Source organism: Artibeus jamaicensis, unplaced genomic scaffold (assembly GCF_021234435.1).
Source record: "Artibeus jamaicensis isolate MK-2021 breed Jamaican fruit bat unplaced genomic scaffold, CSHL_Jam_final contig_415, whole genome shotgun sequence".
In the NCBI taxonomy this organism is placed as follows: Eukaryota; Metazoa; Chordata; class Mammalia; order Chiroptera; family Phyllostomidae; genus Artibeus; species Artibeus jamaicensis.
This window is the reverse complement of record NW_026521823.1, coordinates 21,634,359-21,659,790: the sequence shown is the minus strand read 5'-3', so window position 1 is coordinate 21,659,790 and position 25,432 is coordinate 21,634,359.

Sequence of the window (25,432 nt, the reverse complement as noted above, 5' to 3'; positions counted from 1 at the left end):
TTATCTCTCTGGATATACTCACGCTTGTTCTCAAAGTTGTGTGTACAGATGTATTTATGACCATTTTCTTTATCGTAGCAAAATGATGCGAACAGCCCATTCAGCCACCTAACAGGAGGCTGGCTATGTAAATGCGGTGCAGCCAATGAGAGGGGACTGGACCAGTTAGAGTGCTTCCTTTTGAAAAGAACAGAAATTTCACTCACAGTGGCTTATGCTATAAGAAAATACACTGATAACTTGAAAGTCCAGAGGTAGCTGGACACCAGGGTGGCCTTAATCCCAGGCTGCTACCACACCCGGTGACCTAGTTTCTGTGCCCTGCTTTCTGCAGTATCTGATATGACACAGGGCTGGGCCCACTCGTGACTGTCAGGTGTCACGTGCTCCTTCATCAGATGGAGAGGAGAGTCTCCTTGAATCAGTCCTGAATGCAGGCTTCATTCTGATTGGATGAAACTAAATTATATTCCATTATGTTTTGTTCCTCATTGTTCAAACGGAAAACATTTAAAGCTATGTTTAAGGGCAAAGTGTCTCGCCTCAATAATCCTAAACAAGCAAAGCTATTGTTCATGTGCTACAACAAGAGGAATAGCTTTTTAGAGGCACAAAACCTCAGAAATAACATCCAGTTGCTTTTCCTTGAAAAATGACTTGAAGACATATTAGAGTTAAGGAAAAATTGTTCACAATTAGAATTTCAATAGCAAGGAGGCAGTATAATAAAAACCTAAACAGGGACTTAGTCAATAAAATTGATATACATAAATATATTTATGGAACCCTTGACTTCTGATGGTATATTTCTATTTCTTTCATTTATTAAAAACTATTTCTGAGTAAATAAATTTATGCCACATTCCCCCCCCCTCTAAATTTCTTTATATAGTGTCTATTAGTGTCCTGTGGCTACTATAACAAATTACCATAGTCTTAGTCACTTAAAACAATCCAAATAGGTTACTTACACCTTTGGAGGTCAGCAGTCTGCAATCAATTTCACTGGACTACGAAGCGTCAGCAGAACTGGTTCTTCTCCGAAGCTCTGAGGGAGCATCTGTTTCCTTGCCTGCCCCAGCTTTTAGAGAACACTCACGTTTTGACTGGTGGTCTGTTATTCTGTCTTCAAAGTCAGCGCCAGAGCACCTTCTCGTCAATCTGACCTCTGCTTCCATCATTTCATCTCTCTCTCTGACTTGGATCTTCCTGCTTCTCTCTTATGAGGACCCTGTGATTACCTGGGACCTGTAGGGGTAAGTAATCTAGGATCATCTCCTCACTTCAAAATCCTTACTTTATTATACAAAGTAAAAAAGTCCCCATTTACCTTGTAAGGTGATATATTCATACATTCTGGGAATTAGATTTGGACACCTAAGGAAGAGGGGGAGGTCGTTTAACCTACAACATCATGTTTTGTTGCTTTCTAGTATGTTGTGTTCCAGAGGAACTGCTAAAGTTATCATTATTTTTCTTATTAAATCTGTAGTTACTTTTTCAAACTTAAAAATTTCCATGTCTTATTTTTAAAAATCTTTGAAAGAATATGGTAGTGGTGAATTTGGCTGGTAAATGTAATTATTGGCCCCAATTCTCTCTCTCTCTCTCTCTATCCAAACTCTTTCCCATAGCACTTTGCAGTCACTGCCACCTGTGGGCAGTGCACCTTCAGGCCCTTGTCTTTGGCCTTGGCCCAGCGGCCTGCTCTCCCACCCCATTTTATGACTCCGCATTTGTGCTGGTCCAGCTACATACACCAGGCCTTCACATAAATCATTCCCTTAGCCTTGAAATGTAACTCCCCTCTCCTTAACTTGGGAACATTCTCTTCATCCTCCAGGTCACTTTGTCAGGAAAGTGTCCTCTGACCCCTACACAAAGCTCTATTTTTTAGCCGCCATTCTCCGCTGTCCAGTCTCATTAAGCTAGTTGCTGAGACAAAAGATTCTTATGTTCAACTGATCTTGTAGACATAACTCATTGGACAAGTATGTGTTGGTCAGCTGCTAAAAGACTGTCCTTGAGAGTATTCTCAATTCAAGAAAAGTGTTCCATCTCCCCAAACAGCCCGTGATGACTGAGATGGCAGAACCTGCTCAGCAGCATGGCTGGCGAACTCTGTGTTTTCAGCACCCAGTTATGGATTCACACACATCCAGAGCATATCCCTATACTTCCTTCTTTGAGGAAGGTATGCAAGCTCATAGCAACCACTCTGCAGCTTAGTTTAAGGACTTTAAGTTATTTTTCTTATATGCATAGTTTTTTCTGGGGGGTCCGTGTTTATTTACTTTAGAGTTTGTAGACTGACAACTGCTGAAGACTGCCTGGGTAGATGGCAGTGGTCTTCACAGGGGACACCTTGTTAGCCACACCAACAGCTCAGATGTTCTTCAGGCATCTGATGCAGGTAAAATTGAGATGCATTCTTCACCATTTGTATAACACCTCACCTTCCAAAAACACATTTAGTGCTGAAAGCCCTCTAAGGACACAGTGTGGTGTACCCAGGCTGACTGGGGAGCCCAGGAGCCAGGGCTCATTGCCAAAAGCTGCACCTCATTTTCCAGCCTGCCAGGCAGCAGGCATCGGCCTTGGATGACAGCTGAGACCAGGGTACGGCTGCGAGATTTTATTTGCTTGTAAAACAAGGCCAAAGAGCTCCTCAGTACAGATGGGAAAGGCAATGTTTCTTACTGTCCCGTGGAAAAGGAAGGACCCTTCCAACTGTTAGGGAATTCTCCTTTCAGACTTTAAGTTCTGGTCATGCATTCTCAGTGGGTCAGTTTCTGCGACTGGCACTAAGGGTGTTGTGTGTCCCTCTCTCTGGAGACTACCCACCCCTCTTCCCCAATCCTGGTGGAGGGGAGAGTGAGGACAGCTTCTCTGATACTTAAATCTGTACAGATCCTGCTTCCCGGCACTGCGACTTCCCTCCTTTGTGATCCCGTTCATTGAGACATATTTTCCTGCCCTTATCAAGGTATATCGGGAGATGCAAAATGTTTTGATGGCTGTTTGATCACTGATCTTTTTTGGGACACTGTACCAGCAACTTCTTTCCTAGCGTTTGGCCATGGGGAGATTGTGATTTTTGTTGCGTTAAGCTGACACCTTCCTCAGCCACGAGATATGCTATAGCAATAGTGCTTTTTTCTCAAAAGTAACACATGCTAGGCTGCAGTTCCATGAGGAACTTCATGGAACTTCAGTGTCTGTTTTGCTCATTACTGTACACTTAGCCAACCCATGTACTTTCGACCATGGCAGGTCCTCAGTAATGAAGGAGCGAATGGTCTCTGACAATCTGCCAGACACTTCTCAGTTCCTACTCCTGCTTCCTGCTCACCTCTCCCGTGTTTTATCTCACCTGGAGTGGAAGTGGGAAGAATGGTGTATGTGCTAGTGCGGAGCAAGTCCTTGCACTGGTTTTTCTGGCATTTGTCTGAAACTACTCTTTGTCCTGAAAGTGCTCTGACACCAGTAATTTTCATGTTATTTTTCCCTTTGTCCATATTCTGCAATTTTGTTCTGTATTTGAAAATATTTATGGTTTTTGTTATTAAAAATCCAAATTTGAATAAATTGAACAAAGATGTGGAAATTTGTTGGCTCACATAACCACGAAGTACAGTTGGAATCAAGGACAATGGAACCAGGGTTCAAAGCCTGCCAAGATTCTCAATGGGTCCATAGTCTCCACTTGCCCTGTGGGGAAGCTTCTTCTGCTCTGCTTCCCCATAAAAGCAACTTTTTCCCCATTCTAGAACCCATATTGGAAAGTAGGACCTTGGTAATAAAGAGGGCAGGTCCTTGGGATGTCTCTGACTTCAGTGGGCCTATGGCAAGAACTAGTTGGGAGACATAATCTGCAGCCAAAAATTTGAAGCAGGCCAGGGTTCCTCTTGTGGTCCTGGAGAACCAGTGTCTAAGGGTCTTGCACGATCTTCATCTTTTATCTGTTAAAACTTATTCCCAAGAAAGAATCTGATATCTCTTATGTATCTTTCATGATGGCCTTATTTTTGTTTTTATTCCATCTCTTATCCCATGTAAATTCTTTTGTATAAAGACTTACCCTCTGGGGATAATTGCATGAAACTTCATTCATTCATTCATTCATTCATTCATTCATTCATCCATTTATGTTTCTATTCACTCACCCTACAAGTTTATGAGACATTTTGGTATGTTCAGTGCTGAGGACTCAGTGAGAAACAGATTTTACTGCCTGTTCTCAGAAAGCTTATGGAGAGTGAAGTCACTGCTGCTCTGGCCAGCTGTGAGCCAGAGTTCTTCCCAGAATTCTTCTGGGGTGGACCCCAGAGTTCTTCCCGAGACATCCTCTTATCTACCTGGGCTCTACCAAGTTCCCACTGTAAAATGTTTTTGATGAACATACACCACTTCTTGTAAGAGCGTTTGAATCTGAGAGCTGCTGAGGTTCTAGTTCAGAGGCAGACATTTTGGGTAACCCCCGCAGAAAATTACGCCTTGTTTTCCCATAGAAGGAAGTGAGGTGAAGAGTGTTAATTTCCTATATAAATAGTCTAAGGCAACAGTTGATGGACAGTTGCTTTTCTCAGTAGACCTGCCTTTGGCGCCTCAAAATAATAGGTTTGGAAATCCTGAAATATCTTCCTTTTTCCCTGAATGTGAAGTTTGAAAGGAAATATTTCGATGTGATTTCCGGCACTAAATGGCACCTGAACACTTGCAGACACAATGTAATTAGAGCATTGCTTGCCGCACAGAGGGTATGGGTTGTCAGGAAGGAGGGCAATTCACTGTGGGAAGAAAATCGATAAAAAATGTGAGTGAGCGACGTTGTTAGCAAAGTTGCTTTTGCCTCTAAATGCACACATCACAAAAGAACATGGAGATAGCTAAGCAGGACAAAAGTCCAAGCCGCTTTTGTTCTGACATATTGGAAAGCCACGTGGGATGGCCAGGAAGGTTCTGGAAATCCAGCCTGTCAGCAGTGTAGGTCAGACTCTTCCCCTCTTAAGCTGAAAGTTAGGCTTGTGTTAATAGCGCTCAGTGTTTTCCTTTTCAATTGTTTCTGAAAATAATTTTGGGCTCAATAAAGGAAATGCAATAACTATAAGTGTTGAATTATCTTAATGGCTGAAGATTCTGAAAGGTCTTAGATTATGTAAGCATGCAATTAAAATTACTTGGGGGCATTTTTTAAATTATAAAAGTAATGCATATTCATTGTTGTAAATCTTAAAAATACAGATACAGATTGCATCTCAACTATTAATATTTTGCCAAATAGCTTTTTAGTCTTTTTCTGTTTGCTTTTATGCATTTGTCTTAATTATATAAGGAATCCAAATTAAATTCCAGTTATAAAGTATAACAAAAAGATATAGTGCAAAAGAAGAAAGTGCTTCTTCACTTAGGTAATCACTGCCAAGAATTGTGTTCGCAAGCTCCACTTTTTCTCTGCATATATATTTACCAAAAATGGGATTCTATTGTGCATTCTGCTCTATGACCTCCTGTTTGTTCAATCATATAATAATTTTATAAAACATACTTTTACTTATGCATTTCACATATTTATGGAATGAACTCAGTGATTTAACTACTCAATCCCTTATTAATATTAGGTTGTTCTAATGTTACAATCGTTGTCATAGATAAGTATTTGTATGTAACCATAACTAGTTTCTTAGGATAAATTTCCAGAGGATGGGGGGATGTTGGATCAAATGTTTTCAGAACTCTTTAGGTTTCTCTTGAGATTTAAAAAAAATGTCCTCCAAGGGAGATTTATAAATTTAGACTTCTAAGAACAGAGTAGGGAAAAAGCTTTTTTCCCCTTATTGTTGCTCATGCTGTGTATTAATATTTTTTATCTTCTCTATTCTAAGAGTATCCTAATATTGTCATTTATATTTCTTTAATCTCTGGTAGCATATGAACATGTACCTTCAGCAGTACAGAGGAAACAGTAAAGTGAATGTTTTTAGTATGGTATTCAGGGCTTTTCTGGGTGACCTGGGTCAAGATGACTCCAAGTGGGGAAGTTGCTGTACAATGAAGTAGACTGGGTGGCAATAACGAACTCAGAGATCCCATACAACACCTTGACTTCATGTTTCTTCCCCACAGGAAGTGGCAACAAAATGAGATGTGCTGGGAGCAAAGATGGAAGCCATGAAGTCATTTGGGGCCAAGTTTTATGTTCTTGTGGGAGAGCTTCTCAGCCGTGGGTTCTGGTGTCTGTACCTTTGACTTGCCATCAGGTTGAAAGTCAGACAAACTTGTTGAATGCTTTTCTTCTTTCTGCAGAAGTTGTTGACACCAACCCATTTGGGAGGGCCAGGTATGGCCTTGGACTTCATTTTGAATAAGTATCCTCTCTCCTATGCCCAAACTTGGAAGTCCTCAGCCCCAGACCACACATTAGCTTTCACAGCAATTCATATTTCTCCCCCTTTTCTATTTCCTCAGACCAATTAAATTAGAATCTTGGACAATGGGACCTGGGCATGGTGCTGTTTCACCAAAAACTCCAAATACAACACGAGTGCATATCCGAAGTGGTAGAGAACCGCGGGGCTAACTTATGTCCACTCTTCAGTTGTCACAGGAATTACTTCTCCTCATACCTTCCCCCTTTCCTGTATAAACATATCCTTTCTCTAGCAAGCTCCAGCTTGGATTTTATTGAGAAGAATCAGTCAGTAACATTCTGGGTGAACAATGTGCAGGTTTACTACGAGTGTGCAGGCAAACCTAGTTGTGATAAGTATCCTGAGTTCGAGTTCTGGTTTAATAAGCTATCTCTCCTGCAAGGGACTGTTCAGCATGTTATACACGTATAATCAATTTCATATATGTGTTAGCGCCAGCAAATGAGTCATTCCCTTAGCTTCAGGGATGTGGGTCTAGAGATCCAGCCAAGGGACTAGGAACGGATATCAGTGTTTGGAAGCAGCCTGCAAGCCTAGAGAAGCTGTCCTTTTTGGAGCCATGACCTGATCTCTGGCAGTGGGGCCCCAATTCCAAGGCCATCTCCTTTGCTTTCTTGCTGACACCTTAGCTACAGAAATCACCAATCACACCAGCTAGCCTGCTGTGTGGTTCCTGCTAGAGCTTTACTTCTGTCTGTCTCTCTTCAGGTTCTGAGGCAGGACTTTGTAGTTCCCCTTAGTCTCTTAGCCGGTCAGAAATGTTTATCTTTCCCCCAGGCTCCAAGGAACCAGAGGAAAGAATAGCTCCAAGCCAAATAAGGAAGCCTGCTTACCTAGCAACAATGGTCTCATTTTTCTATGGTCTTCTCCAGTTCCCTCTTTGGAAAATTTCCCCATTCTCTAGAACAGTGGGCAAGAGACAAAAGCATGTATTTGATATGCAAAGGCTATGCCCAGTATTCAAATAGTGCTATCTGAGGAGCAGAAAAGTTTTTCCAGCACTTTTAAATCCATGAACTCTTTTCTATTTAATACCGGTATGCCTGCTCCTACTGCTGCTGGGGGAAATGGAAATACAGTGTAAAGAAAATAGAATGGTGGCCAAAGACCTACAGGCACCCTAGAGACTAGCAAGTCACATCTCTCTGAGTTTTAGTGTCTCATCTGTAAAGTCCACTATAATACCCGTCCTGCTGGTTTCACAAGGTTGTTTGCAAATGAGATGATGTATGGAAATACATGATTAAAAATCTGTGAAGGGATGTTTAATTTATAAACACTAAAATGCACAAAGTTCAATATGTTTCTCGACAAATATATACATCTGTGTAACCAATCCCCAAAGCAAGATACAAAAGCTTATCATTCCTGTGGAAAGATTTCTCTTGTTTATTTATGACTAATCCAGGCTACACTCCCTACCACCACACAGAAAGCCACCATTCCAATTTCTGTCACCGTAGATTCATTTTCCCTGTCCTTGAATTGCAGATAAATGACATCATATCAAATGTGCTTTTGTAGTTGGCTTCTTTCTCTAACATAATGTCAGTGGGATAGATGTGTATTTCTTTTTACTGCTGGGGAGTATTTCAGTGTATGAATACACCACGTTTTGGTCATCCATGCCCCTGTAAATGGATATTCCAGTTACTTCCACTTTGAGTTATTATAAATAAAACCACCATGAACATTCTTGTACATGGGGTTTTTGTGGGTATACACTTTCCTTTCTTTGGGCGTGTACTCAAAGTACAGCTCATATTCACTGTAGATCACCATGCTTATGGAATCAAAACCTTAAGAATGCCAAAGATGAAAGGGGTCTTTAGAAATATGAAGAAAAGTTGTAGATTCTGGTATACGAATTTCACCAGTGGACCCAGCTCTTCATCCTCATGGATTTTAACACTTCATCATGCAGTTTTGTTGCACCCTTTCATGCTTTGTATCAGCCACGTGACTTGCATTGTCCAATGGGCTATTAGCAGATATGACAAAGCAGGGGCTTGAAGGACACCAGTGCATTCAGGCTCGCCCTGCACATTTCCCTGTGGTCACTAGTTTGGTCACCTGGAGACACTTGGCTCATTGCCGTCCTGCCCCCGCCAGCAGCTGGCAGGCCACCAAAGGTGTGTGTGAGCTTGGTCAACACCAAAGAATAGCCCTGCCTGATACCACCCAAACTGTTAACTTGTAGACTCATCAGCTAAATAATATTTACTGTTTTCAGCTGATGAGCTTTGGGGGTAGTTTGTTGCACAAAATTATTGGGACTGATGATAATGCCTGATGTTTTGAATGGAGGAAGGAGCTCCATGACGGCGGCCGTAGGGCACCAAAGAAAATCATCCTTGAGTTCTCTAACCCTCTCCTCTTACCCCATAAAACGAGGGTACCTATGATTTTGATTAAATTTAGTTTTAAATCCTAGCTTGAGAAATCATATACCTCTCTAAACATACCCCTCGGAGACCTAGCCTTTTTCCTGGAGAACTGGCAGCCCCCGAGGCACTGGGGACAGTAGCCCAGACCTGACTACGGTCTGGACCTCTGGCAGGCTAAAGATAACATCTTGACCTAAGTTATGATTCAGCTCCTGTGCTCTAAAATGGAATGACCCCCTGGCGACTGTCCCATGAGACCAGACATAGGAATGCTGAAACAGGCCTCAGAGCCGTCCTCGACACCTAAGAAATGGTTTAGGTAATACCCTTACCTCCTTCCAACCAATCAGCTGCCAGCATCTCCCCTGCCCCTGACTCATGGTGTCCTGTGATTTTACCCTTTATAATCTATGACCTGTATGCCGTGTGGGAGTTGCAATTTTTTAGTGCATAAGCTCCCTGTCTGTGTATTGCCCAATTTGACATTAAGTTTTTTTTAATTTGTATGCTGCAAACTCCTGTGGCCTGTTCAGGCAGGCAGGAGTATTCAAGGAAAAAGCACTGGGGTTCCGGTAACACCTGTCTCCCGTGGGATTCCGGAACTTTGTTTCCCATCCCACGTCCTTCTTTATTCCACCTGACCTTGGTTGCTAAAACTTCCTCCAGAGTCAGAAGAAAATATGAATTTAAACCATGATTGTCATTACCCTCAGAAATAAGGTCTAGGTTTCAGTGTTATCAGCAGTACCACCTATGGCCTGAGGCTGTGTTGGAAAGTGACCTGAGCAAATGGGTGTTTTGCTGCTTCCTGATCCATAGTAAACACTCAATGAATGGTGAGGAAAAATTGACCATGACAATTACAGTTTTAGTACAAAGGGTTGTGTTAATTTTGCCTCCCTATAAAAATGGTCAATACTTGATAATTAATTTAGAAGGCAAGTACAGTATATTTATAAAATATTATGAAGAGCTAGGATTTTGCTGGATATCACAGAAAAGAGAAGAAGAGACATTTTGAATGCATGTGTTAGTATCTTATATTTCTATTTTACCTTTCTGAGACTCAAGGCAAAGATAGATACAAGCTGTTATAATGTATTACCCAATAAAATAAATTTTTAAAAATAATTGAACTGTAGATAAAGGAGCAGCAAACATTTCTGTCAATTTCATGTCAATTTTGATTTATTTAATTTTTGTTCTCTATTATTTATTATCCAGTAACATATTTCAGTTTATATTGAATTTACTCTATAAAAATAAATTATAATTGTTTTTATTTTACATGGCCTTATATAATTATCCTTTCATTTTTATGTTTTCAAAAAAACAGATTGATGACAGACATTAGTATTCCAGACATGTAAAAGGCTTTATTTAACCAGGTTCTGCTCCCGGCAGAACATGCTTATCAGCTAGTTGTGTAACTTTTATTGAGGGGACAAAATGTGTTACTTTTATGACGAATCATTCAATTCATCATACTGATTCCCTAACTCACTTTCTGAGGCTGAGCTGATAAATCTGTCTTTCCAGGATCTTCAATCTTTTCCTAAAACGTGAAATTTACATGTAATATCCTACTCTTGGCAGCTGTATCAGCTCCACATCAGTTTCCTTTAAACTGAACCACAGCTTATTTAGGCTAAAATATACAGCCACAGTCTCCCATTCAAAATGCTATTGGAACGTTGTCTCACTTGGTAAGTGAGACAGCTGTCCAGTGGTTTGGGTCAGCAGCTGAGTAAAGCAGGATGGTTAGAAAGACTCACACTCAGTGTTACTAGAATAAATTTTCTTGTGTGCCCCTTCTATTTTTGTGACCTTTATTTCTATTTTCTTATTTTTTAAGACTGTTATATAATATGCATTTCGTGGTTTGTAAAAGACAATTACTTGTCTGGGATTCCTCTAATAATAAATTAAAAAATTTTAGTTAGCAAATGTGTCTTGATTCTGATTCTGTTGAGATAGCCTGGGAGCATCTGGAACAATAAAGATGAATAGGAGCTTAGAAAGATGGAAAGTAGTCTGTCTGATGTTTCCTTTATTTTGTTCTTTCTTGGACAACTCATTCAGAACCTAGGATCCTGGAGAGATCGGAAACAAGAATGGTTTCTGTGTGAATTGTCATCAATGACATGCACTTACACCTTTTAAGCTCAGAAAGTTGAGTCTGCCGTTCTGCTGGTCATGCAGGCCTTTTCTCAATATGGAAAATGAGAGTCTGCTCCTGGGCTACAGGTTTGGGTAGACAAAGGGAAAAGGTAATGCATTTGGGCTGTATAGATTGCTCACAGCAGTCTACCAAGAACAATGTTCTGAGGGGGCCAGCAACCATGTTCTGCCAGGCTTTAATCGTGAATGGTTCTTAAAGGCTTTAAAAAGTATCTTACTTTCTGTAGCCTTGAGCAAGAATGACAAATAGCCTAATTGTCAACATGCCATGTACAGAAGGAAGATGGGGTGTAGGAGATAAACAGGTGCACTTCAATAAAGAACAAGATGGAAACAAAAAAAATAAATAAATAAAAACCTCAAGTGAAGAAAGAAGCCACAAAATGGAATTATGTTTTTTCTTTTCTTTGATTTTTGAGGGATTTTGTTTTAGCCTGAGTTAAAGCTAAATCAAATAGTTATTAATAATTGATGTTTATAAAGTAAATGCTGGCCTTTTATTTGGTTGATGCTAAACATAGGGTTCTTTTGGGAAAGATGGCTATAGCATTGGCAATAGTTATAGCTCATAAAATGGCTCTTATTAATAAATCTACAAATGACAAGTGTTGGTAAGGATGTGGAGGTAAACGGAATCCTTTTGCACTGTTGGTGGGAATGTAGACTGGTGTAGTTACTGTAGAAAACAGTATGAGTTTACCTAAAAAAAAATTAACAATGAAACTGCCTTATTATCCAGTGATTCTACTTCTGGGAATATATCCAAAGGTACCTGAAACACTGATTTGAAAGAATATATGCACCCCCATGTTCAATGCAGTTCTATTTACAAATAACCAAGGTTTGGAAGCAGGCCAAATGCTCATCAATAAATGAATGAATAAAAAAAGCTGTGGTAACCATTACACAATGCCTTAAAAAAAAAAAAAGAAGGAAATCTTACCTTTGGAAAAAACATGGATGGACCTAGAGGGTATTATGCTAAGTGAAAAAAGCCAGTCAGAGAAAGACAAGTATCATGTGATTTCATTTATATGTGAAATTTGATGAACAAAATGAACAAAATAGAAACAGACTGATAGATACAGAGAACAGACTGACAGCTGTCAGAGGGGAGAGGAACTGGTGAAATAGATGAAAGGATTAAACAAAATAAACAAATAAACAAACTCCTAGACACAGAGAACAGTATTGTAATTGCCAAAGGGATGGGGTGGGGGTAGGGGCAGGTCAGGAGGGTAAATGGGGGATAAATGGTAACAGGAGAGTAGACTTTGGGTGATAAGTGCACAATTTAATGTGTGGATATTGTATTGCAGCATTGTACATTTGAAACCTGTATGATTTTATTGAGCAGTGTAACCCCAATAGATTTATTTATTTAATTTCTTTAAAAGATTTTATTTATTTTTAGAGAGAGGGGAAGGGAGGGAGAAAAAAGGAAACATCAGTATGGTTGTCTCTTGTTCACCCCCTACTGGAGACCAGGCCCACAACCCAGGCATGTGCTCTAACTGGGAATTGAACCAGCGACTCTTTGGTTTCTAGGCTGGCACTCAATACACTGAGCCACACCAGCCAGGGCCCCAATAAATTTAATTAAAAAAATATTATACAGTTTCTGTTGCTTAATTAAAAACAATAATAAATATAATATTCTTTTAGGAAAATGCAAATGTATATTCTATAATAAGAAATAACAGTGTCAAATTCTGAGTTGCTAGCTTCCAATCTCAAAATGGTATAATAGGCATATTTATTTTATGAAAAAGGGATTGCAAAGATCTTTTTAAAGTGATATTGTTTAAACAGAAAGCTGTATAACTGTGAGATGAATAGGCTGAACAAAGTGTGATTTTTCCAGTGTTAAAAATGAAAGGGCACATTTGAACTCCATCATTTTTAACAAAGACTCATTAAGTATAATATAAGAAGGTGATCTTAAGTATGAAAAAAAGGCTATGTTATACCAAGGATAAAAGTGAGATATTTCAGTGTTTTGTTGTGGTGGTTGCTCTGTTTTGCTTTTAGAATTTTTTTGGTAAATGTATGGAAAAGCAAAAGTTAAAATACTGTTGATTTTTCTCAAAGGTCTAGTAAATAATACCTAATTCCTCACATGTCTGTGTTTGAACGCCTTTGTAAGGAAAAGGAATTATGGGTCTAGATTTTGAAGTTATGGAATCTTTACCACTGTGGACAAAATGAAATACCATATTGTCCAATCTATAAGTTTACTATCTTTTCCTCCCTCTATTTTCTGAGATCCTAAATCCTAATGCTCAGCATCAATTTCTTTCTTTCGATCCCAGACTTTCAGTTTGCTGGTTATATAACAAATTGCATACTTTCTATTATTTTGTTAGAAAACAGTAAGAAGTAAGATAGTCTCTTAAGAAAATGCAAATGTGTCTACTACAATAAGAAATACACGTCTGTGCTCCTGAATGCCACTCTCTGGAACAGGTAATGTACAAGTCTCTTGTTGCTTTAGCTGAATGATGATGCATCATTCTCTTCCTCGCTCTACATCTCAAACTAACATGACCATTTGTTTCATGGATGGAAGGAAGGAGATAGTGTAGGTTATTTGTGTGAAGACAATGGTGTTTCTAGCTCAATCTCCCTTGTCAAAATTGCAGCAGACCACAGAGTGTGTCAGATTTCCTGTCAGAACGGGACAGGAAAGCCACATGACTCTGGAAAGATCAGATAGCAATGTGACACCTCTGTATCCATGAAGCATCAAGTTGGGAAACTACTAAAGAAATGTTGGTTCCCTCAGTGGAACAATCAGAGCAAAGGGCAAGAAAGACAGAGAAGATGGAAAATGGTTGCAATCAAAGGCTTCCCCTCAGACCAGGGGAGTTCTAAAGACAAAAGGTGGCCAGTCATGGCAGCAGCTATCCTAATTTAGGGGTGGACTGAGAAATGTGAGAACTGGTGTAAAACACAGTAAACACAGATAATGCTACAGTTTCCCCTTCTCAATCTAAAATGAGGACTTCCTCAAATGTTCATCTAGAACCTATGACTTGGTAATTTGAGGGCCAAAACAAGGGCATGGCTATTTTTTCTCTGCGCCGATATACTTCTTGATGTGTCCTGGAGCAGAGGTCTCTTAACGGCCCCTCCAGAGGCCAGTCGTCCACAGACTACCTGTGTGTCAAGGAACAACATCTGGTAGAGAAAGCCCAGTGATGGGGGATGGGAAGCAGACTCTCAGATGGGAGAGACAGTGGTGAGTTTACACCTGTCTGTGTTTTACTTTTTCCCAGGTGCTTCAGTTCAGTGAGGGGCTCAGTTCTGCTGAACACCTTTGTCTTGTCTTCTAATGGGCATTGGGGTTGGAATTGCCAGTTCCAGGAGATCGCTGTCCTTCGGGAGGGTGGAACAGTGAAGCTGGGTACTCCTGCACCAGGCTCTCTTCTGAGTGTTTCCTCAAGTAATGTTGGGGGCAATGGCACCTGGTCCCTAAGAATTGGCCCCTCCAGAAGGAGACTGTGTTCTGTCTGGAATGCACAGGCAAATTAACTCTTTGCGGGCAAGGACTCTCTTCTCCATTACATCCCCAGTGTCTAGCTCCTAAAAAGTGGGCAGCAAGCGCTTGCTCGGTGAATAAAATGTAGCACAGTTTTGTCAGCTTGAAGCCTTTTACACAAAAGTATTACACCTCTCAGCTGCATTATTTTTACCCACGTTTCAGTAGGATCATGACTGCTAAAAACAGCTACGGATCTCTCCTTCTACTGTAGCGGGTAAATCACGGATATCTGATAACTGATATCTAATGTTGAAGACAACACAAAGTGAATTTCTTTCCAATTTGTCAGTGGGGGTTTGCTATTTTGTTCAATGGCCTTTTTCATATGGATTGAGCTAAGGAGACTAGTTGAAAGCCACTGTTGTCTGATAGGATTTGTGCTGCTGTTGCATGAAGTTATTAGCCGTATCTCTGCTTTATGGGCTAGAAAGTCATGCTGTCAGTGAAATCATTTTCAAAGTAACTCAAATATTTTGGACCCCTATTGAGCAGGGCCCAGAGGAGGGGAAAAAAGATCAAAGGCATTTAATAGTCTGTTTCTCCCCTTAAGGGGCATAAATCCTAATTGAGGGGCAGGGACATGAACACATCTACAAGGCTAGCACCTTCATTTTATATACAACTTGCTCAAATGTTTTATCTTCTTTTCTGGCCTTATTTGGATTCACAGGACTTATCACATGTTTGCTCATTATCTTTCCTCTCCACTTCAATTTCAGCCCATGAGGATTAAAAAAATGTTTATTTTGTTCATTGCTTTGCTTCAAAGGCCCTGGTCATTGGTTAGCACCTGGTAACTCCTTGATAATTATTTATCATTGAAGGAGCTACCAATATTAGGTAACCTGTAATTTCTTCTTTAAGACTAGATACTCTGTAGGTCCTTCAGGGATACTCTGTACTAGATACTCTGTACTCTTATAGTCACTTTAGGTCAAGGACAAATGTTTGGCTAATAAAGAATATATGAATGAAAAGAAAGAATCTGTTCTTGAATTAGATACTGTACCTCTTTCAAGATATAATGTTTTTTAACAAAGCATATACATATATATGTGTGTGTATATAGGTATAGATATAGAATATTCTGCTACAGTCAATTCTCTTTACCATCTTTATTGCTGAAGGGTCAGTAGTACTGGTAGGCCTCAAGGTCAGGTGGCATTTTCTGGTATACAGAATCTTAAAACTCACAGAAATAATCTTTTTACAGATGTCACAGTTTGGGGGGAAATAAAGGGCACAGGATTTGAATTGATTGCTTGAATGGAATAAAAGAATCAATACATAAGTGCTTAATGTCTCCCAGACTCTAAAGTACAGAAAAATTTTTGTTGGAACACAGTGAAGTTATAGTGTGTAATTCACAGACTATATCAAAGTTGTTTTTGCCCTAAAATCCATCAATAATAGCACTAATGTTTAGTAGAAAATGCAATTTTGAAGACTGATATAAACTGTCTACTTAAATAGGTATCATATCATCCAATTAAATGTTCTCATAGTCATTTCCATCCTTTTTTTGGGTAGACATGCTATCTTTGATAACACCTGATGATAACTAATTCTGCAGCCTTAGACTGACACATATTATATTTAGAAAATGCATAAACATGTAAATTAGATGTGAATTGTTACACTCCTTTGTTAATCCAAAAATATCTGTAAGCAAGGTAGGCCACAAGTGACTAGCTGGGGAATCATAGAATCCACTGAAATGTATTGCTTTCTTTAACACATATTACTTTCTCTAACTGAATTAGATTATCTTCATGTAATTGGTGTATACACCAACCAGAGGGATGGATAGCTCGAGGGTCAGTCTAAATGAAAGAAGGTCAGGATATCACTTAAGACTGGGCAAGATGACCTTTACACTCCCTTCCAACAGGACACTGTATGATTTAAAGAAACCATAGCCCACTACAACATGCCTCCATCCAGCAATATCTTGCAGAGTAAGTAGTAATATCTGTGATAGAGTAGAAAACATAATGAATGAATTCCTCAATCTGGATTGTCAAAACATTCGTAGATGTTTTCCAAGCTTGTTGGGTCTTGAGTCACCAAATGAGCTTGTTAAAGATAACTAGTCGCCTCAGGTTCCTCTCTATCCCCAAGCTCTGCAGATTCTGAAGTGGACACAGTCTGGGAGAAAGGAAAAACACTTCTTGTAATCCTCCCTGAAATTAGAAGGACGTAGCTTTACCTTTTCACATTAACTAAACAAAAAGTGACCCACCCTATGTTTGACCAATTTAATTATCTACATATGTGCCTGATCCAGAGGATTATGAATCAAGATTTTAAATTACCAGGAACAGAAGTTTTATCAGATCTACATTTCATTGAAGTTTTACAAATGTATATATGCTTAAGTATTTTAAAATTATATGTATCTTAAATAACACATATTATGTATATAAAATATTTATTATATATAAAATCATGTATGTGGTTGTTTTTGAAAACATGAAACAGAACAGACTGGTATTTTCTACCCCCCATTTGTATTGCAGTATCAATTCCAAGGAAGAGGGAACATCAAAGTTTTAGAGCAGGATGCAATTGCCAATCACGTGTTTTAGATTACATTTTTAACGCTCTATTCATCACAGGGAAAATGATGTGAAAAAGATGGGCACACTGAAAGTTATGGACAACATCATTAAAAATGAACAAGTTACATGGCCTCATGTGTATGAATTGAGGTATTATTTAATTACAGGCTCAAATAAATGACTGTCTCAGGATAATTTTTGGCATATTTGCTCGTGGTTACTTTGGGAACAACTTGCTTATTTTTGATAACTTTAAAAATTCACTCCGTATAAAAAGGAAAAAAAAAGAACTCCAGGGAATTAGATGATAAAATCATTAATTAAAATATTTCACTCCCTGCTGATATTCTGTAATGGAGTTGTCAGCAGAAAAGTGAAGCATGCCTATTTTTCCTACAAGAAGGTTCTGCACCCATTACACAGCACACTCATCCAGGGATGAATGAAGGCATCTTCACTTGTGCAGCGATGTGGGCCAATGGATACACCCCGCCTGGGCAATTACTTGTTATTTCTATTCATAGCTGAAAAACCAACATTCATTATTATGTATTTAGAGCTAATAAAAGGTGGGCTTTCTTCCATGGCATTGTACGGGTTAAAACTAACATTGAAATATTTTCCAAGATTGCAGGGGGAAATCGGTATTTCTAGTTTAAGGTGAGACCGGGGCCCAGAGGGATGGATAACATCAGAGTTAAGGCCTGGGCGTCCTGAAGCACGTTGCTCTGTGCTTTAGCTTCTTCACTGGAAAAATTATCATACTTTCTTTGACATTGCAAGGATTCAATGAGTTTACGCATGTCAAGTGCTTGGAAGAGTGTCCAACAAATAATGATGTGCAATAACAATAGTTACTATCATCATAGATCTTAGAACAGGAAATGGCCTCAAGGAATCCCCTAGTCCAGGCCGTCTGCTCCAGCCGCATTATTATCTCATGTCTAGAGAGCAGGCGATGTGGACTCATGGGAAGGTCTAGAACGACCTCATAAGTCAACTTTTGTTATGTGTGTCTGCTGACATGCATTCCTAGTTACCTGCTTCACGAAATAATTTCAGAACATCTTCTCTCCCATAGCAGGTGCTTGTTAAATCACTAACAGAGCAACGACTGCATGAGCTATGTGCTTTGTGAACCCTGTGTGATGCAAAGTGCACCTGATTGGGGGTTTCAGCACAAAGAGCCAGTGCTATTTGCAATTTAATCTTGGAGAGAGATTTTATAATATTTATTCTTGAAGAGGGGATTTTGTTTCAGGGAGATTAGACACCAAGGTTATAAGGTGATATATGTTAGTGCACTCACACACGCACCCAGGAGATTGACTTAAGAAGGTGCCTAAGTTAATACAAATAGGACTTTGTTAATGTGTCAGTCTTTTCGGTGGGGTGGGATGTCCCAGCGTGAGTAGCAGCACACTGAAATAGGTTGCTTGAACTGTAAAGTTCTTGACCTCTTCTTCCTTGCCTATGATTAATAACACTATATTGTATATATGTCTGAGGTTGAACTTACTATTTGCTATTACAATTTTTTAAAGGTTTGTGTAGGGATTAGTTGCCTTCCATTGATTCTTAGCCGTCTTTATTTTCAGAGTGCCCTGTGGTTTTATGGGCTCCCAAGTATGTGTGTGCATGTTGCACATGTTATATGTATGTCATGTTGGCCGACTTTTGTCCAGTCCGACTACCACCACCTTAGTCAAAGTCACCATCCTCTCTCACCTAGACTTTTGAAAACCTGTTTCCCCTATTTCAGTGTTGTCCCATCCAAATCATCTATCACTCAGTAGAATAACTTTTAATAAAACCTAAATTGTTAAGTTACTCTCCTTCTAAAACCCTCTTTGATTTTCCATTAAACTCACAAACATCTTACTGTGTCTTAGGAAGACCTGGAGAACCTGGCTCCGCCCTCAGTCTTACATCACATCTTACAAGACTCTTCCATACCCTGTGTTCAGTTCCTTTAGATGTCTTGTTAATTGCTAAGTGCTTTCCTGTGTTTGACTCAGGGTCTTCTTGCTGCCAGAAGTTTCTTCCCATTAGTAGGTGTCCTCACTGTATGATCTGACCTCATATTTTTCTTTTGTAGTAATAGCCAAATTTATTTATGTATTTATATATTGGTTTCTTAAGTGGTGGGTATGTATTTCTCTCGTCAAACTCATGTCTGTATTTCCTTTAAATCAACCTAATCCTGACATACTGCCCCCATCGCATCCAAATCGCTTGGCAGGAAATTCTATCTTTGTCATAACTAAGGTTTTTCTTTGTCCTCTCTCATAGCAGCACCTATGAGATTCATATGACACTTACTTTTTTCTTCTTGCCTCACCTTAGAAAACTCTTTAATTTGAGGACAGCATTGTTTCAACTCAATTTTGAGTATCACCAGTGGGCATAGCCTTTGGACATAAAGGCTAAGAAGTCTTGTAATGTACTTCTATTTTCTACCTTGCCTCAAACTTCCCATTAATTGATGAACGCAGAACCTACTACTTTTCAAAGATGATGGAATAGGAAACGAGGAGCAGATACTAATTATCCTCCCCAACTTCCCAGAGAGTAAGTTTTATGAAAGAAAGAACTGTTGTTGTCTTTACCAATATGTATCTAGCAATGAACTTAGTGTCTAGAACAGAGTAGGCACACAAAAACTTTTGTTAAATATATGAATAAACATAATAAGCATTAAGTAAATATGTATTGTATTCCCATTGCTGCACACATTACTCATGCAGAGTACATATTTAATAAATATTGAATGAATAAACATAATAAATGGTTGACAATAAGATGCAACATTAAAATATTGGAGGTCATTTCACACAGCCCTGAGCCAGCTGAGATGGTGAGATTCAACTAATTATGTTCAATGTGTGAAACTAACCTCTAATCTAATCATAGCTCCAATAACTGGCAAAAATCAGCAAGAAAGCCTCCTACTCTCCATTATGTCTCCCTGATTCTTCTGATTCATGTAGATTATACTAGGTCTCTATAGATATTTTTGCCTTGACATTTTAGCAGTGGTTTGGGCATACACAAAATTTCACTTTGAGATGGTGATCAGAAAAGAGTTGTGTGGTATGAGACTCATTGAAATAGTAAAATTAATTGACCTAGTCAGATGAATGCTTCAAACAGTGGTATGAACTCCAACAACATGGAGTGTCTCATCTAGTTTTATAAAGAAACCACAGAAAGGGCTGTTGCGTTGAGGAGGGTTCTTTTAGAATAAATGTGCAATGGTAGAGAGGACCTGCTTTGTTGTTACACAGATTCACGACCTAGAAAATGTATTATTTTCTTCCCTCTCTGATATGAGCAACATTAAAACAAAAATCAGTATTTTCTTTCGGTTATCCTGGAAAAGGAACGTGTGTTAAAACATTTTTTCTAGCTATTGAGTGCTCTGCAAATACTTTTGTAGAAGCACCATATTATAAAGTAACTGTTTATTCATATAAAGAGCACTGTCCAGAAAGTATGCAGCCACATGCCATGAAAAATGGAGACATTTATTGAAGAAGATACAAGATACGAGAAACATTGTACACAGGACAATGATGCCTCAGTGCCTTTCAGAGTAGGTACCTTGGGACCTCGCTCAGTTCTCCCAACTGCAGCATTGATGTTCCTTCTGCTGTAGTAACAGAAGCCATGGGATGAATTTTGACAAAACGTGTTTTATGTCAAGATCCTTCATCAAAATCTTGGACACTGTAGTCTGAAATCCTCAGATCAGCTTGTAGTTCTCACACTGTCAGTCACTGATCTTCGTTGATTGCAGCCGGTTATACATTCAACATTCTCAGGTGTTCTGCTCATTTCGGGCTTTCCAGAATGTGGATCACTTTCAACAGATTTTCAACCATCTTTAAAGCATTTATGCCACACTTTTATTTGTGCTGCACTCATTGCATTGCCCACAAAAGCCTTCTGAATCATGCAAACAGTTTCCACGGAGAAATGTTCAAGCTTAATGCAAAACATGATGCAGATTCATTGCTCTGCTTGCTCAGTCATTTTGCCTGTGATGGCTGCATAGCACCCCTGTTCACTCAATGGCTACCACCCCCACTGACTTGTACAGTGAAGTCATCATTGTTCACACATGCACATTCTAGTCCACACTCCCTGGCTGCCAGGTTACATCAATATCACACAAACCATTCTCATTATAGTAACAATGGCTGGACTTTTTCTGGACAGACCTCGTACATGCGAGATGGGATTTAGCCTTAATCCATATTCTCTCCACAGTGTCAAATACAGTGCTCACAACTTTACTGAAATTACATATATTTTTTATCTTAAATGACTTAGCAAACATGAAATTAACTTTCCATGGGTTTAAAATGTGAGAATTCACTAGGTCTGATTGTTTGGGGGTGAATTAAAAATGTTTTACTCTAAATGGCTGAAGCAGCCTTTAGGTGGTCATGACCTTGTCAGGTGTGTACTTAATCCTCAGTGGTTTTTAATAACTGAGCCCTAAAACATTGGCAGTTCAATAGGGAACTGTTAAAAGATTTATTAATGTGCTCTTTCCTTTCATACTTGCTTGAATTTGACCTCTTTTTTCCCCCTTTCAGCCAGAGGTATCCATTATCTCAAGAAAATATAGACTGTAATAAATAGGAAGACAAAAATACTCAATTTCAACTTTGGACTGATGAAATCAGGTCTTGTAGCCCATGGACAGGAAATAGTTCTAAAAGTCTTGCTATATTACAAGGAAAAAACTGTTCTGAATTTTAAAAGCTTTTCTTTACACAGTAAGCATCAAAAGTTGGTACTCTGAACTGAGATTTTAAGCCACGGGGAGGAAGAAGTCAAGGTATGCCCAGGTTAAAAAGTGAAGAGTCTTAAAATATTTTTATTAATTAAAACTTTTTTAAATTAAAATTTTTTATTTCTGGCGAGAACCTTTAAGTTCTATTTTTAACAAATTTTCACCAAAGAACTGTGAGGTTATAAATACCCAGAGAAAAATGAGGATGGGATGGATTTTCTGCCTTGCCCCTCAGGAGAGCAGTGGCCCTCGAACCTAGCTTTGCCTTCTCCAGCCTTTATCTTTCAGGCCTGGCCTTGGCTGTGAGCCCTGAGAAGGAAGGAAAGAAGCTCCAGGTGGGGATTTATGGATCTCAGACAGGGGATTACCACTCAGGGAGCCCCATTCCAAACAGAATGCAGAGCAGATACAGAGGAAGGACACAGTGTTGTGGTGTGTTTAGACAGAAAGAAGACCTGAAATAATGGCCCTGAGTAAATCTCAGCTCTCAAGTGGAGTGTGTAGGTTCCATAAATTCAGTGGTACTCAAGGGGTTACACAGGATCAGGGTGGATAAAATTAAGCTGATAGCTGCAGGGTGGACCCATAAAACAGCTGCAGCTACACATAAGGACATCTGCAGAGCCAGTGAGGGGAAGATGGGCCAATAGGGAGAAGTGGCTGATGTCTTTCTGAGCATTTAGCATTCCTTGCTCAGGCTGAAGAAGCAATTCACAATTTATATCACTCGTGGACATGTCAGCATTAGAGGCTGTAAGCAGATGCCCAGAGACAAACTGGACAAAATATTCATTCAGGGGGACTGCATTTGAACCTGTGATAATCCAATGTCATGAGAATATTAGCTTTCCTCTGTAACAAGGTACTGTCTTGGGAGGAGGCAGAGCTAGCAGACCCTTTGAGGAAGAGAGTCTGGGAGGGAGATTAAACTTTGAGCTGGCCTTGTATTTATCCACATAAAATGAGTTCTTTTAGTTGAAAAGTTTAAACATTTCTCTAAGCCTGTCATCAGAGGGAAAAGCACTCAGGATCAAAATGAAATATGTTTGACTAATAAAAAAAGAAACCTTATTTTTTTGCACTTTGGAAGTATTATGTGTCAATTCTCATCCTATCCCACCATTGCAGATAAAAATATCAATATTTCAGGACAATATTTGTGCTTCGCACATACCGTATGTAGATGATGACCCTTTCAGTGACGGTACTAAACTGAGTGTTTGACACCTTGGAAAAGACAATCACTATTCCTCGCTGTTACAGAACCAGCTAATGGTGTTCTAGAACAGCTGTAGGAGTTGACTGGCCACCCCCAAGAGGTGTGACTCCTAAGGCAAGAGTTTGGTGAAAAAGGAAAAGGGTTATTTATTTAAAGGTTATACAGATTTAGAATAATGGCAGATTTCTGCCTTTAATAGCTGCTCCTTTTAAAAACACCCAAACAGTCTTGCCTCTCTCTGCCAAACCAAGCCCATTTCAGAATATGCCACTCAGAGGTACCATCTTTCAGAAAAGCAGACACCTGCAGTGTAGCATCCCCGTCCCAGTTCAGCTCCAAGCATCTCTCACCAGTGAGAGTGGCCCGGCAGGTCCCCGCAGCACCACCAGCTCTGCCGCCATCGTCTCCTGGCAGACTTCCAGGCAGACCTCTCTACCCTGTAACAGCCTGCCCTTCAGACCCCCCACCCCAATTTTAAAGGCCCAGCTCAGAACTTCCTGTTTGATCTAACATCTGGTTCTCTTGTGGTGCATTAGTGTCTGCCATTTTTGTCAGCTGCCCAGTGCCTCTGACCCTCTTTCGGCTGCCATCTTTAGTCAGGGCAAGAGTTCCCAGTGACACACAGGAGCTCCCAGCCATGCCGTGAGCCACTGCACATTCTCACAGTCACGTACACTAAGAAAGTGATCCATATGTTTCTGACAGCAAATTTTTAAAGTACAGAGTGGGATTTACATGGCTTTAATTTAGATGATTTGCCTGAGATGATCCAATTGTACCTGCCCACATCAGTTAAAAATAAAATACAAAGATGTTTAGGGGGTAATGTTTTTGAATGAATGTATTGTCTGTTCAGAACAAAGCAGGTCCATTTTCTCAGGACTCTGAAGGTCTTTTGCTTCCCCTGATGTTCAAAATTCACATCATCGGACTAGTTATAAGTGGGTTAGTACCGAGATATTCTAGGCTTTGGAAGTGGGAGTTGCCATCTGAGTTTTGGGTTTCCTCAATACCCTTGCTATTTTAAGTTTTACTATTTCAAAAGAAATTATAGAGCATAGGCAAGAGTAATTCAAATGTATTTCATTGTTTCGCAGCCGGTGCCCAATCCACTGAGCTACACCAGCCGGGGCTCAAATGTATTTCTTATTCTAAGATATAAGTACACAACATGAATCAGACAGGCTAAGGTTTAGAATTATGGAAGAATTTCTTGCCTCTTGGCAAACATGGACCTATAGCAGCAACTTTCAACCCAGGTGCCACAAGAATTTTTAAGCCATGAAATACCAGATTATTTAGTTAGGGGCACTGACCTCTTCTCTCTTACATTGCCAATTAAAAAGAAAATGACAATGCCAACACAACAGCTGTCTGGTGTGAATGAATAAAGTTATATGTATATTTTTGCCAGATCAGCAAAAATACATTTGTTGGTATGCTGCAGCATTTTTGTAATTAGTTTATGAGTGCCATGAGATGAAAAAGGTTGAAAATTGCTAACAATAGCAATGATTCTTAAATTGCTGTACTCAGGCCAACAGCTTCACCTGGGAACGTGTTATACTGGCTTGTTAAATATGCAAATTATTGATCCCCATTCTAGAACTACTGACTCAGAAACTCTGGGCATGCGGCTGGTGTTTAACAAGCCTCCAGGTGACTCTGATGTATGCTAACCATGAGATGTATGAGAACCATGAGATGTATGAGAACCATGAGATGTATGAGAACCATGAGATGTATGAGAACCATGAATCTGCAATATTACTAAAAAACCCACTTTTCAAGAAATTCTTTAAAAATAAGAAAGATAATTGCATATATAGAATGTTTAATTAGAAATATTTCCAAGAAGTAGTTGGAACAATAGTCTGTTTAGTATTATTTTATTTACATGAATTTAGAATGTTTAATGTACATTTCTCAAAATGATTTGCATAATGGTAGTTTCTGTTTGGTCACTTTTGAACATAAATATATGTGATGTACAAGGTATTAAGGAGAAAATCACAGGCCCAAACTGGTTTGACTTGCACTAAAAGCCCTTGATACTAAACCTTGATTTAAAACATGATCTAATTATTTTAACAATTGTTTGTTTTAACAATTAGATCATGTTTTAAATGAAGACTCATACATTGCAAGACTCATACATTTAAATCAAGACTCATACATGTTTTAAATCCAGACTCATACATTGCAGGGAGTTTCAACCTAGCCCTGCAATGTATGAGTCTGGAATTTTCTGGTCAAGCACCATTAAGGTAATCTGTCCCCTCTCCAACACCCACAGAAAGACACA